At 45.5% G+C, this 12,446-nt stretch overlaps 1 non-coding gene across 1 annotated transcript; it reads left to right on the forward strand.

Annotated features, from left to right (window-relative positions):
- Positions 1 to 6,378: 6,378 nt before the first annotated feature.
- Positions 6,379 to 6,494, forward strand: LOC116543520. The gene has a single exon (XR_004265602.1). It is a non-coding gene; the product is annotated as a U5 spliceosomal RNA (small nuclear RNA).
- The last annotated feature ends 5,952 nt before the right edge of the window (positions 6,495 to 12,446 follow it).

Consider the following 12,446-nt stretch of genomic DNA (forward strand, 5'->3'; position numbering starts at 1 on the left):
TGTGTGTGTTTCTGCTAGATTTTCCTTTACATTCCCCTTAATCTGTGTTCCTTGAGCTAGAGGGTCTCAGAGAGAGACTCAGGATTTCAAAAGTTCTCCAGAATAATTTTTGATTTAATTGTAGATTTTCATGTCAATGTAAACTTTGTAGCATTATGATGTTACAAGGTTCCAGTCAATTTTTTCCTGAAGTTTCTTCCCCCCCCCGTTATGAGCAGCCCATAACTGGGCCCCCTAACTAATGGTTACTATTCTTAATAAAAGGGCTTCCCCTTCACCCTTCAGTGGAGACAAAGACCCTCTCCTCACTGTAGAGGATGAGAGGTCTGGAGAGAAGAGGAACAATTAAACATGCACGAGGATAGGAGAGTCTCTTTGCCCTGTTTCTCTCTCACTTAGAGGGGAATGAACCCCACTGCACCTCTTGTTCCCAGAATGATGGTGATGCCCACAGATGTCCCTCTCAGGGTAGCAGCAAGGGAAAAGCTCCCCAAGGCAAGAAGTGGCAGACTCTGGAAAGCTCCAACAGTGGGATGAAAGTTTGCTGTGTAAGATGCTAGCATGGAATGTTCCAGCAAGAGGAGAGTGGTGTCAAGGACATAACAGTGATCACCACCAGTGTGGGAAGGGCAGTGATGACCAGGGAACACGACGGGATAGTGACATATTGTGGGGGCTGAAGATGCAAATGTGAGGAGAGCCTTCCGCACCAGCCCTGAGCCCCTCCCACCTCAGGTGGGAGAGGGAGAGGCTGTTTTTAAGTTAATTGTGTGAAAGCCAGCGAATTTATCTGGAAATTACCGGATGAACTCCTCTGACATAATAGGGCTTGGCATAAAAATTAGAATCCGTAATAGGAAAATGCAGAAATTTACTTTACACATCTGAACGTGTCAAAAAATCCCACCCATTGCATGCTTTCTGTAGTATCATCTCTCTGGTACCCAGTGCTGGAATTATTTAAATTTTTTTAATGATCAGTCACACCAGCGCCAACTGACCACGTAAAGAAGCTCTGTTCACACTCAAGTGCGTGTTTCCTTGCAAATCATCTGCATACACTTTCTCAGAGGTCCACCTGTGCTGAGATAAGAGCTGTATCCTCAATTATGCTGCATGTTATGGGAGGCCGTTTTGTGCAGGAAGATGTTGGTGTGTGGGAAAGAAAAAAAGGGTCACGATCTCTTTGCCATTCTGACTAGAATCCACCTCTGGGAGACGCGGGAAAACAAAGCTAACGCTGCTAGAACTGAGGAGAGGGAAGGACAAGCATCCGGAGAGGCAGAGCCACAGGAGAGGGGAGTCATGGATGCACCTGGCCACCAGGGGGCAGCAGAGACTGGCTCACGGTCGGCTTCAATGCCATTCTGCAAGACGATCCACTTCTTCAAATGCGGCGGTCACCTGTGGCCCACATTCATAATCCCTCGGCCACTAGACAAAAGAAGCCCTGAGTTTAGGCTGACTGAGATTTTCATTCTAGCTTTGCTATACATTTGGGCAAGCTTTACTTTGGATAAGTCTGTTCTTTTCAGGGGTCTCAATTTTCTTAGTTTTTGCACAGGGATAGTATGTGCATGGCTCACATTAAAGTGCTGGTGTAAGGATAGAGTAAGAATATGATCATGATACCAAATCCCCACAGAGCTGTAAGGTGTCATTACTGGGAGTGGAAGTCCTTGGAAAGAAGGTGGATAGAAAAATAGAGGAGGTTAGAAATAAGGATAAGAAAACAAGGTCAATCCAGAAGTATCAGGAGTGTTATGAATACGGAGAAGTTCAGGTGGTGCCATCAGCTGTTTCTTGGGGACTTGGATGGAAGATGTTTTGAAAGTTCTCAGATCAGCTCACCAGAAAGATGACAATTTTGTGGAGTCCCCCAGCAGTGAGACTTACACATGTATTGTTTCCTCAGGGAAAGGAAAGAAAAATCAGCAGCGCTCATCTCCTGGAGGCAGAGTGGCTTGTCCTCCACAGTCCCCTCGGTTTGCTGCCTGACTGGAGGAGAGAGCACAGGCAGAAGCCCTCAGCTCCTCCCCCAGATGCGAGAGGTGGGCCTGGGGTTCCCGAGGGCACTGGGGAGGGTGGTGCTCTCGGGACGGAGGCCTTTCCTCACAGTGTGGCCATGGTTCAGTCTGCACCTCCAGGAGGGATCCCATTTCTTCCTTCACTCCCCCCTCATCACCCTTCACACCCTAGCGCCTCTACAGACAAGGAAGTCTGACTGGCTCTGAATTACTCTTTGAAACAGTATTTCTTGGATTTGTTCCTCTTGCAAATGTATTTTTTGACACAGGATAGCAGATAGCCAGCTCTGGAAAAGGAGAAGGATTCGGGCTGGCCGTGACAGGGTCAGTAAGGGCTGGAAGCAGATCCTAGAGGGGGCTCTGGGTGCAGGACATCTTAGCCAAATATCCTGGGAATCAGCTCAAGTCTTGTGGGACAGAAACCAGGTACTCTGTGCCCATCACTACATGGAGGGCCCTCTGTGTATCTCAGGTCCACAGAGATGGAGGTGATAAAGGAGCAAATTATCAGATGACAGCACAGAGTGTTCCTGGTGTGTATGCCTCCTCCTCAAACCTCTTCCCTACCCACTGTCAGCTTGGCCTCAGCAGGGGACACAATAGACATGGAATTGGGCTTCTCCTCTTGAGACTTGTAGGTCTTAGGGTTTGGCAATGTCCTTTCAAGTCAAAGGGAGGCACGGCATTACCATCTGGCCAAAGCCCAAGGAAAGAAGGCAATCAGCCACAAGGTGAGATCCTGTGGACTGAGGACTCGCTGAAAGGGGAATGAAGAATATTGTGATTCCCAGAGTTCATGTCACAAGAACAGGGTGACTGTAACTGTCCAAAGGCCCTCACCCAGACCCAGATTTCTCAGCAAAATCTCCCAGAGATTTGCCACCAGAAGTCGCACACACACACAAAAGAAAGAAGAAAAAAAAGAAAAAAGAAAGAAGGGAGGGACGGAAAGAATGAAATTAAATAATTAAATAAATAAATTTAATTTAATTTTGGGAACTCAAACTCATTTAGCCAAAGGGAAAACTCAAGCTGGGAACCGGGTCATGCAAACCTGTCTCCCCCTTTTGGTTCCTAAATAAGATGGCTGCAAGGTGAAAAGCTACACGCCTCCCCCGTATTTTGCACTCAAGACAATTCCTGGTGAACTGTTAAAACTTTACCATGGCAATGCACATTGACAGCTTATCTTTACAGGTGCAGTGACCCCGGACTGCCAGACACAAATGTATATCCGATTGTTTTCCTGCCCCATTTCGTGTGTGTTAACTTTATGTAAAATGCAGATTCCCCATGTTTTTCCATTGCCCCTTTTGTTTATGTCATCTTATGTAAGAAATATGGATTCACTGAGCCAGACAAAGGCATGAATGACTATTTTTTCCTACCTCTTTCTTATACAAAAATTGTGTACTTCTCAATATTCTGCCCTTTTCCCTTTAAATTTGGAGCCCTCAAAATCATATTCTGAGAAAGGCATAGACCTGTCTCCTGGGCACACGTCCTTAACTTTGGCAAATAAACATCCTAAAATGATTGAGACTTGTCTGGTCATTTTTCTTGATTGACAAAAAAAGAAAAAGGAAGGAAGGAAAGAAGGAAGAAAGGAAAGAAGGAAGGGAGGGAGGGAGGGAAAAGAAAAGGAGAAAGGAAAGAAAAGAAGGGAGGAAGGGCGGGCAGAAGAACTTCTGAATAGTAACATACCCAAACACTTAGGGGCGGAGGACTGAAGCATTCTTAGTCTGGCTGACCTACAGTCTAAGTTGAGCTCTTTACATACATTGCTGTCATATACTTTACAAAAAGTGTCTGACAAAACAGTTCCTCTAAAATTTTTAATAAAAAAAAATATAGGCTGGGTGCAGTGGCTCACACCTGTGATCTCAGCACTTTGAGAGGCCAAGGCAGGTGGATCGCCTGAGGTCTGGATTTCAAGAGCAGTCTGGGCAACATGGTGAAACCCCATCTCTACTAAAAACACAAAACTTAGGCAGGCATGGTGGCACATACCTGTAATCCCAGCTACTCAGACGGCTGAGGTAGGAGACTCACTTGAACCCGGGAGGCAGAGGTTGCAGTGAGCCGAGGTTGCGCCATCATTGCACTCCAGCCTGGGTGACAGAGCAAGGCTCTGCTAAAAAAAAAAAAAAAAAAAAATTACTTTCAAATTTACTTTTATGAAAGACTTATAAAAGTTTAAGATAATCACAATTATATTATGTGATCATCTATTTTTTTAAATGATGAAATTACCTAAAATTGATTCTACTGCTGGTGGGAACCTGTAAGACCAATCCCAGGCAGAGATGTAAGCATCGGTGAAACGCACCTCAGCTGACTACTAAACTAATGCAGATGCCCCCTTGGGAAGTTGCAGGGAGACAGAGTACAGAATGTGTTGGTACCTTCACACTCCTTGAAGGACCCCAAAGAAGCTGCGCTCACAGAGATATCTGGTTGTGTCTCACACTAGGAATAGGAGACCCTATCAAATGTTGGGAGAAAGACGGCTAAAACAAAGCACACCGATCTGCTAAGGCTCCTGCATTTGCACCCGTCCAGCCTGCCATTCTACCTGGGTTCTTTTGCTTGGCCCTCTTGGTGCCTCTGGCAGGGGATCTCCATCTCTGAGAAGCGCATCCCCCACCGGGCGGGGCCAGTTCCTCACGTGACCAGTAGATGGCAGGTTTCTTCAAGAACAACCTCCAAGATTTCACTACTGCACAGATTTCAGAGTGGCGGGAAGGACTGAAAGTCCCATTTTAGAAACGTTCGAAACCTTAACTGCCAACTTCTTTTTTTCTAAAATTGTGTTTTTATATTTCGTGGTAAACTCAGATCAAAGCTGCAGATGGAGGCAGGATTAGGAAAACCGCTGCTGCTGCTGCTGAATTCTGCCCCTGAACCACGCTGGGAGAGTGCAGGAGAGAGGGAGGGGGAGAGAAGGATGGACAGAGCCAAAGAGGAAAGGAGGGAGATGGGAGAGAGGACTGCTTCATTGTCTTAAATTCGCTGTGATCTCGTCTCAATACCAGGCACTCTTAAGGAGGCAAAGTAGAAAGTATTATAAATTCAGTTCTTAATGTCATTTACACTCTTTAAGAGTAGAGAACATAGGCACTAATATCATAATAATTCAAAGCTATGAAGGAATCAAGAAATCTTTACGGAGGATGTGGTGCGTGGGATAGAATGTAAAGAATCGTTCACACTTCATTTAGGTTTAGCATTTCTTGATTACAGGCTAAACATGGGATGGATTACTCATGAGTTTTCTGGGAAGGTGGTGGGCAATTCCTGGACTAAGGGTTCCTCCCCGTTTTAGATCATATAGGGTAATTTTGGACGTTGCCGTGGCATCTGTAAACTGTCATGGCGCTGGTGGGAGTGTCTTTTAGCATGCTAATACATTTTAACTTGCTTATAATGAGCAGTGAGGACAACCAGAGGTCACTCTTGTGGCCATCTCGGTGTTGGTGGGTTTTGGCCGACTTCTTAACTGCAACCTGTTTTATCAGCAAGACCTTCCTGACATGTACCTTGTGCAGACCTCCTGTCTCATCCTGTGACTAAGAATGCCTCAACCTCCTGGGAATGCAGCCCAGTAGGTCCTCATTGTACCCAGCCCCTATTCAAGATGGAGTTGCTCCCGTTCAAACACCTCTGACATTTGTGGATACACAGAAAAGAATAATTAATGGATTAGCAGGATGAAAGGAAAACTATACCCTAAAGGATACCCTACCCATTGAAATTGATGTAAACTGGAATATGAAAATAATTGGGAACAATTTATTTTCATGACCATATGTAAAACATTTAACTATGTCTGGTTGTGGGTTGTTTTTTTTTTTTTTTTGTCTTTGTTTTTGAGACAGAGTTGTGTTCTTATCACCCAGGCTGGAGTGCAGTGGTGCGATCTTGGCTTACTACAAGCTCTGCCTCCCAGGTTCAAGCGACTCTCCTGCCTCAGTCTTCTGAGTAGCTGGGATTACAGACATCCATCACCACGCCTGGATAATTTTTTGTATGTTTAGTAGAGATGGGGTTTTGCCATATTGGGCAGCCTGGTCTCGAACTCCTGACCTCAGGTGATCCGCCTGCCTCAGCCCCGCAAAGTGCTGGGATTACAGGCATGAGCCATTGCACCTGGCCTTGTTGTGTTTTAACATAAAATTGGTCATGGGAAACTATTTTTAAAATATTCTTTATTTGCAGATTTTACATAATTTCAGACTCCTTTTGCCAAAGAATAAACCTTGCAGCCTGGGAAGCATGATTGCTTATATATAAAACCCTAAGAGGGCTTTTGAAAATGCCTAGAATGTGTGAATTTAACAGTGACAAAATAATACTCTAATTTCTCTTCAAATAGTATAAATCTTTCGCCTTTTACTAAAGATTTCTGTAGAGAGGAACAATTCTGAGTTTTAATCCAATTTTTTGAGGCCCTGTTTCTGTGGGCCTGAAAAAAAAAAAAAAAAAAAAAAAAACCAGTGACAAAATACAAAAAGCAATTGTAATTCTGTATACTGAAGCAGGAGCAGCCTCAAGAAACAGACCTCTCAGACACCAAGCTATGAAGGAAGAGGTGGTTTATTACGGCCTGGAGCAAGGCAACGTGTTTTGTCTAACAGCCAAGCTTGTTTAACAAAGAGAAGCTTTGCCTTTATACAGGCTTACAACTCTAGATATTACACACGAAAGGGTCTTGGGTTTACAGTCTTAGAAATTACATGTGAAAGGGTCTTGGTTGATGGAGGAGCGGGGTGGGGGTTTGATCTTGTTTAAGTAAAAACAATGCCTTCTGGAGAGATTCCCCCACACCAAGCCTGCCATCTACAGGAAGGTGATTCAGGAGGCGCCACTCAGCCAGCCTTTTCTTCTATTGAAATGCAGCATGGAAGTCAAGGGGGAGGTGATTCTAGATGCCTGGGTCTCCTTCCTCAACACCCCCTTTGAGAGCCTCACCTATAACATTAGGGAGAGTTCTCACTCTCGTTCTCATTTTCATGATCCCCTGAAGAAACTTATTGATAATGATGGATATAAAACATTTGTCATGTGGTTCTCTGGTCTATTACAGCAGTAAAGGATTTCTTAGCCATTTAGAGAATTAAGGGGGGAAAACAAGGGAGTAGTTTTCCCTTGTTTTCACACCCACTGTTGTTATCACACTTATGATGAAGGTTTTTAATCCTCCCAAGGCTGAGGACCAACCTTTAAACAAGAACTCAGGGTTGAATTGATGCCATACCTGCACAGGCACGTGTGCTAGTTTGGTTATATTCTTAACTGCGTGACCCTGGTCGTTTATGTTCAGGCAGCAGTTGGTTAGTTTGAATTTTTTACAGTCTCCCCCTTCAGCTGCTAGCAAATAATCTAAGGCCAACTGGTTCTGATAAATGGCATTGCTCATTTGAGTTTCTTGTCTGGCCAAAATGGACAGAGCTTTGCCTCTTTCATTAACAAGTATTTCCAAGGCAGCCTGCAACCAGATGATCTGATTTAGCATATAGAAGGAGTCTGGTGTCCCGTTGAGCCATTCTCTGTCCCTGTGGCCAGCCTATAGTACTCAATAATTCTTTCCGGTGGCTACATATTATTTTCCATTTAACTAGCTTTAGGCTTCTTTTCTCCCAGGCAGAGTGGACTGGATGTTTTAACAGCCCATCTGTTTTGGCAGACAATAGGAAAAAAGAAGGCTTAATGATGCCTATGACACAGCTACCCGTCCATCTTTCAGGCAGCTGTACGTATGCTCTATGTCCGCATATGCAGTACAACCCAGGCAGGGCTGTTGAGTCTCTCCCGGACCCAGAGTGATTCCGAGCACCCTGTAATTTTGGAAATTTTAGCAGGGGGTTCTTCTCTGTATAATTTGAGCTCCACCAGGTTACGATGCCCACTGTTTCATTACATAGTCTCTGCCCTAAGCAGCTAAGCTTTCCAACTGGAACAGTGAAGTCTGTTCCTTCTCTGGACAAACAGTATTATCCCATAACTGAAACCTTTAAAACCCAGAAACTGTTGGTTTGAATCCTTTGAACTGAGGTCAGGTGAGGGACAGGGTCAGAGGGTAGTAACTCCTGGGCTTCCCATGGCCACCTATCACCCATAGTAGTTCCTCCACATACATGGCAAGAAGTGACATTAAGGGAATGGGCCACATTTTCAGCGAGTTGGAGGAACAAGTTCTTTGTCTTTTTCGGAAGTTCTGGCACTGGCTTATTTAATATACCATAAAAGTGCTGGTACATGGGCCGGGCTGAGGGTTTTTGGATTTTCCCCTGAATCTGGATACTGACTTCAGGGTCAAGCCCTAATTCCTTGCATTATACTCTCCTCATTTTCCCATTTATGGTCTTGGGGGTTTGTGATTATTAATTCTACTGGGTTACAATGTCCCGAGACACAGGGGACATCGCTCCCTGGAATGGTGTTTCTCCCTTTTACAAGACGAATGGGATTATTTGTATTATTTTCCCAAGTGGCCCAGATGACACATGACCTAACTATGCATTTACTGCACCAGTAGGTTTTTTTGCAGATGTACTTATGCTCTTTTGCATAACTTTGTTCCCATCCGAGGGAACCACAGCAACCCCGACTGGAATGATAGTCACTGATGGCTGCACGGACATCAAACCTTAGTGTAACCTGTTTTGGGCTTCCGTTCTCTGTTTTAGCTATTAGCTTGGTAGGGCTGTCCCATCACCCTGTTTTGAGTTTAATTTTAAAAGTTGTATGTGTAGGGGGCTCTGTTGGATCCTAGCTGACATCGGGCTGTCCATATCCTGGATTACGCACCTTATGCTGAGTACCATTATATAAACAGGTTCCCTCTGTTTCCCTGTACGTTCATAATAACTGTAGAACAAAAGAATGGCAGCAACTTTACTTCCTATCTTAGTAACCTGGTGTACACACTGAGAGCATTCTTCAAAATTAGTTTATGTCTGTACTGTACAAGTCCAAATATTAAGAAGAACAAGTCCCATGATGAATTTCCTCATGCTTCGGCCGTGTGTCAAGCAGCCGGCTTCCGGGACGTGGCTGGAGCAGGGCTTGTTGTCCTCCTTCTTAAGGTGATTCTGCAATCATTGTCTGGGTCTGGTTTAGCTTCCCAAGTTTTAGCTGCTGCTGGTTTCACGTGGCTTTGGTGGATCCAGGCTGGGATTCCTTCTACCTTTAAGACTGTGGGAGTGGTCAGGATCACGGTCTGGGGTCCTTCCACTGTGGCTTCAGAGGGACTACATTCCAGTCCTTTATCCACACACAATTACCTGCTGAGAAAGGGTGAACTGGAGAGAATAAGCTTACAGGACAGCTCTCATTTACCCAGGTTGAAATATCCTGAGTGATTTCCCCAGGGCTTGTAACTGTTGTCCTAACTCAATCTTTCCCACACCCAAGGAGTTCCCAGGAGTGCCCATAGTATGGGAGTGGGCGTATGATATAAGACTTCATAGGGGGAATATCATGTCTTCTTAGAGGGAGCACGTCTAATTTTGAATAACACCAAGGGAAGTGCCTGTATCCACTTTGATCCGGTTTCCTGATGCACTTTCCCTAAGCTATTTTTGAAATTCCGGTTATTCTTTCCACTTTTCCGGAACTCTGAGGTCAATAGGCAGCGTGCAGTTTCCAAGTAATACCCAAGGCCATTGCTGTCTTCCAGACCAAATTTGCCAAAAATGCTGGTCTGTTGTCTGATCCAATGCACAGTGGCAGTCCAAACTAGGGATGAGATCTCGAAGCAGCACTTGGGTTATTTCATGGGCCTCCTGGCACCGGGGACAAAGTGGCAGAGTTTAAGGCGTTGTGTAGATCCCAGTGGTGATGCGGGGATTTTCACTTTATCAGGCTCAGGTATTTGGTTGGCCTAGCATCTGTTAACCAGTGATGTCCTTTGGTGTTCATTAGCGTCACTACTGTGTGGGGTGCTTTCATATTTAAATTTTTCCCAGAGCTGATGCTAGAACTTCAGTTGCCATTTTTTTCCCTCTTTCTGACTCATACAGCATGAGAGGCTTTGTTAAATTGGGTAGCCCCAAAGCCAGGGCTGACAAAAGTTTCACTTTCAGTTCCTGTCCCATTCAAAGGGTTCCTTGTCTCCTCCACCACTTTGTCACTTTGTGTAAGGGTTTGGCCACTACTGCAAAGGTTGGAATCCACAATTTATAAAAACCCATGGCTCCCAGGAACTCTCTTGCCTGCCTCTTAGTGTCGGGCTCTGGCAGGTTGTGAATGACTTGTTTCCTTTCTGCTCCTAGGCTGCACTGTCCCTGCCAGATGGTGAACTCCAGATATTGCACTTGCTGTTGGCAAATCTGGGCTTTCTTTTTAGACACTTTATATCCACAGTCCTCCAGGTGCCAAAGTAAGGCATCTGTTTCTTTAGTGTACCCGACTGCTGTGGGAGGTCCCCATAAAAGGTCACCAGCATATTGGAGCAGCATGCAGCCTAAGTCCTTAGCAAGAAACTTCTGGTGGGGGGTCACGGTCTAGTGTCTCCCCAAGGATGTTGAGAGAGTTTTTGAGCCCCTGGGAAGCTGGGTCCAGGTGTACCAAGTGGTCACACCTGTTTCTGAATTTTCCGATTGAAACACAAATAGTTTCTGACCCTCTGAGGCCAGTCCAGTGCTAAAGGAGTATTCTTTAAGTCCATTCAAGTGACCCAACTATCCTCCACTGGCAATAATCCCAACCGCATGCCCGAGTTGGGTGCAAAGTCACTGCAGTCTGATTAACCAAATGCAAGCCCTGCACTGGCCTGCAGTTTTCAGTCCCTGGTTAGGGAGGGTCTCCATTCCCCCTTCCAAGGGACAGTGAGAGCCTTGATAACCCCTTTGTAAGGCAGTTTTAGCTGCAGGGAGTCCTCATTATTGAATGTGATAGATGTAGCCCTTAATTTGCAAAACAAGTTTTGCTGGAGAAGGGGGATGGGACAGTCCAGCAAGTACAAGAAAGCCTGTTTTTCTAACACCCCAGTAGCTCTAACAATACTGGTTGTTTCCTTTGATAGGGGAGTTACAGGACTGTTGTCCAGACCATGGGCTCTTTGTGGGGTATATGAGCCTGGCCCCCAATTTAGTCCAGTGGCTCTTCCATTAGACTGAACAGAGCTTCTCCACTTTCATCTGAATCCTCGTGGTTAGGATTGCCCTGTTCTGTTAACTGGGGGCACTTTTCTCTCCAGTGTGTCACTTCTCTACAGTAAGCACACTGATCACGTTGCAGGAGTGGGTGAGCAGACTGGGTGGCTTTCCAGGAACCCCTCTTTCCCTGCCCTCTTGGGGGGTCCTCCTTTAATAGCAGCAGCTATCAAGTCAGCATTTTGCCAAGGCTGACACTCGTTTTCTCTATGACTTTCTCTATGGCTCACTGCTTCTTGGTTCACAAATACCTGGTTGACATTTCCAGTAACTGTGAAGAATTCATGCCCACAAATCCTGCCTATTTCTGCACTTTTCATCTAATATCTTCTGCACACTGACTGACTAATGTCATATTTATCATGTGTTGGTTTTCAGGGCTCTCAGTATCAAAAGGAGTGTACATGCAATAGGCTTCACACAGCCTTTCATAAAATTGGGTAGGGCTTTCCTCTTCTCCTTAAATAACCTCAGAGACTTTATTAATGTTTGTAACTTTCTGGGCCCCCTTTTTAAATCCTTCCTGCAAGGCTTCTCTGTACTGGATTAGCCTCTGCATGCCCTCCGGGGTGTTTGGATCCCACTGGGGGTCAGTTCCTGGTGACTGGACCCTAACATACTCTTGGGGTTCTGGTACTCTGCAGGAACATGCCCCTCCAGCCAATCAGAAGTGGCTTGGAGTACACTCTGCCTTTCATCCTTGTTAAAAAGATACACAAGCAGCTGAAGGCCATCAGCCCAAGTAGGGTTATGAGTCTGAATAATAGTTTGCAGTAGGTCAATGAGAGCCTGTGGCTTCTTGGTATAAGATAGGTTGTTATTTCTCCAGTTGATAAGATCAGCTGAGTTGAATGGCAGTTATGTGAAAACATGCCCTTCTACCATGTGGCCATCCTCATCCACGCCCGTGTACCTCTGCTCTCTTAAAGGCATCTACACCCCTGCCTTGGGTCATAGATGGGATGCCAGAGGGGGATTTTCTCCTGGGGAGTGGGCAGCAATGGGAGGAGTTTTTCCACACTCTCTTTTGTCTACTTTGGGTGGTTTAGGGGTGTGCAATTCTGGTAGGGGTGCTGAGGCGTCTAGCCCAGGGGCAGGGAGTCCTTGAAGAGGAGGAAGCATTATTGGCAAAAACTCTTTTGCTGCCGGATCTGCCAGGACCTTGGGAGTTGTTGTCTCTTGGCTGGGGGTGTGGGGGGGGGGGATTTTCGAAGTCTCTGTCCCTTGACCACTAAAACAGTTGCTGCCTGTCCTCTTAACC

This window comes from Sapajus apella, unplaced genomic scaffold, assembly GCF_009761245.1.
Source record: "Sapajus apella isolate SASKATOON/1434 unplaced genomic scaffold, GSC_monkey_1.0 scaffold188, whole genome shotgun sequence".
Classification (NCBI taxonomy): Eukaryota; Metazoa; Chordata; class Mammalia; order Primates; family Cebidae; genus Sapajus; species Sapajus apella.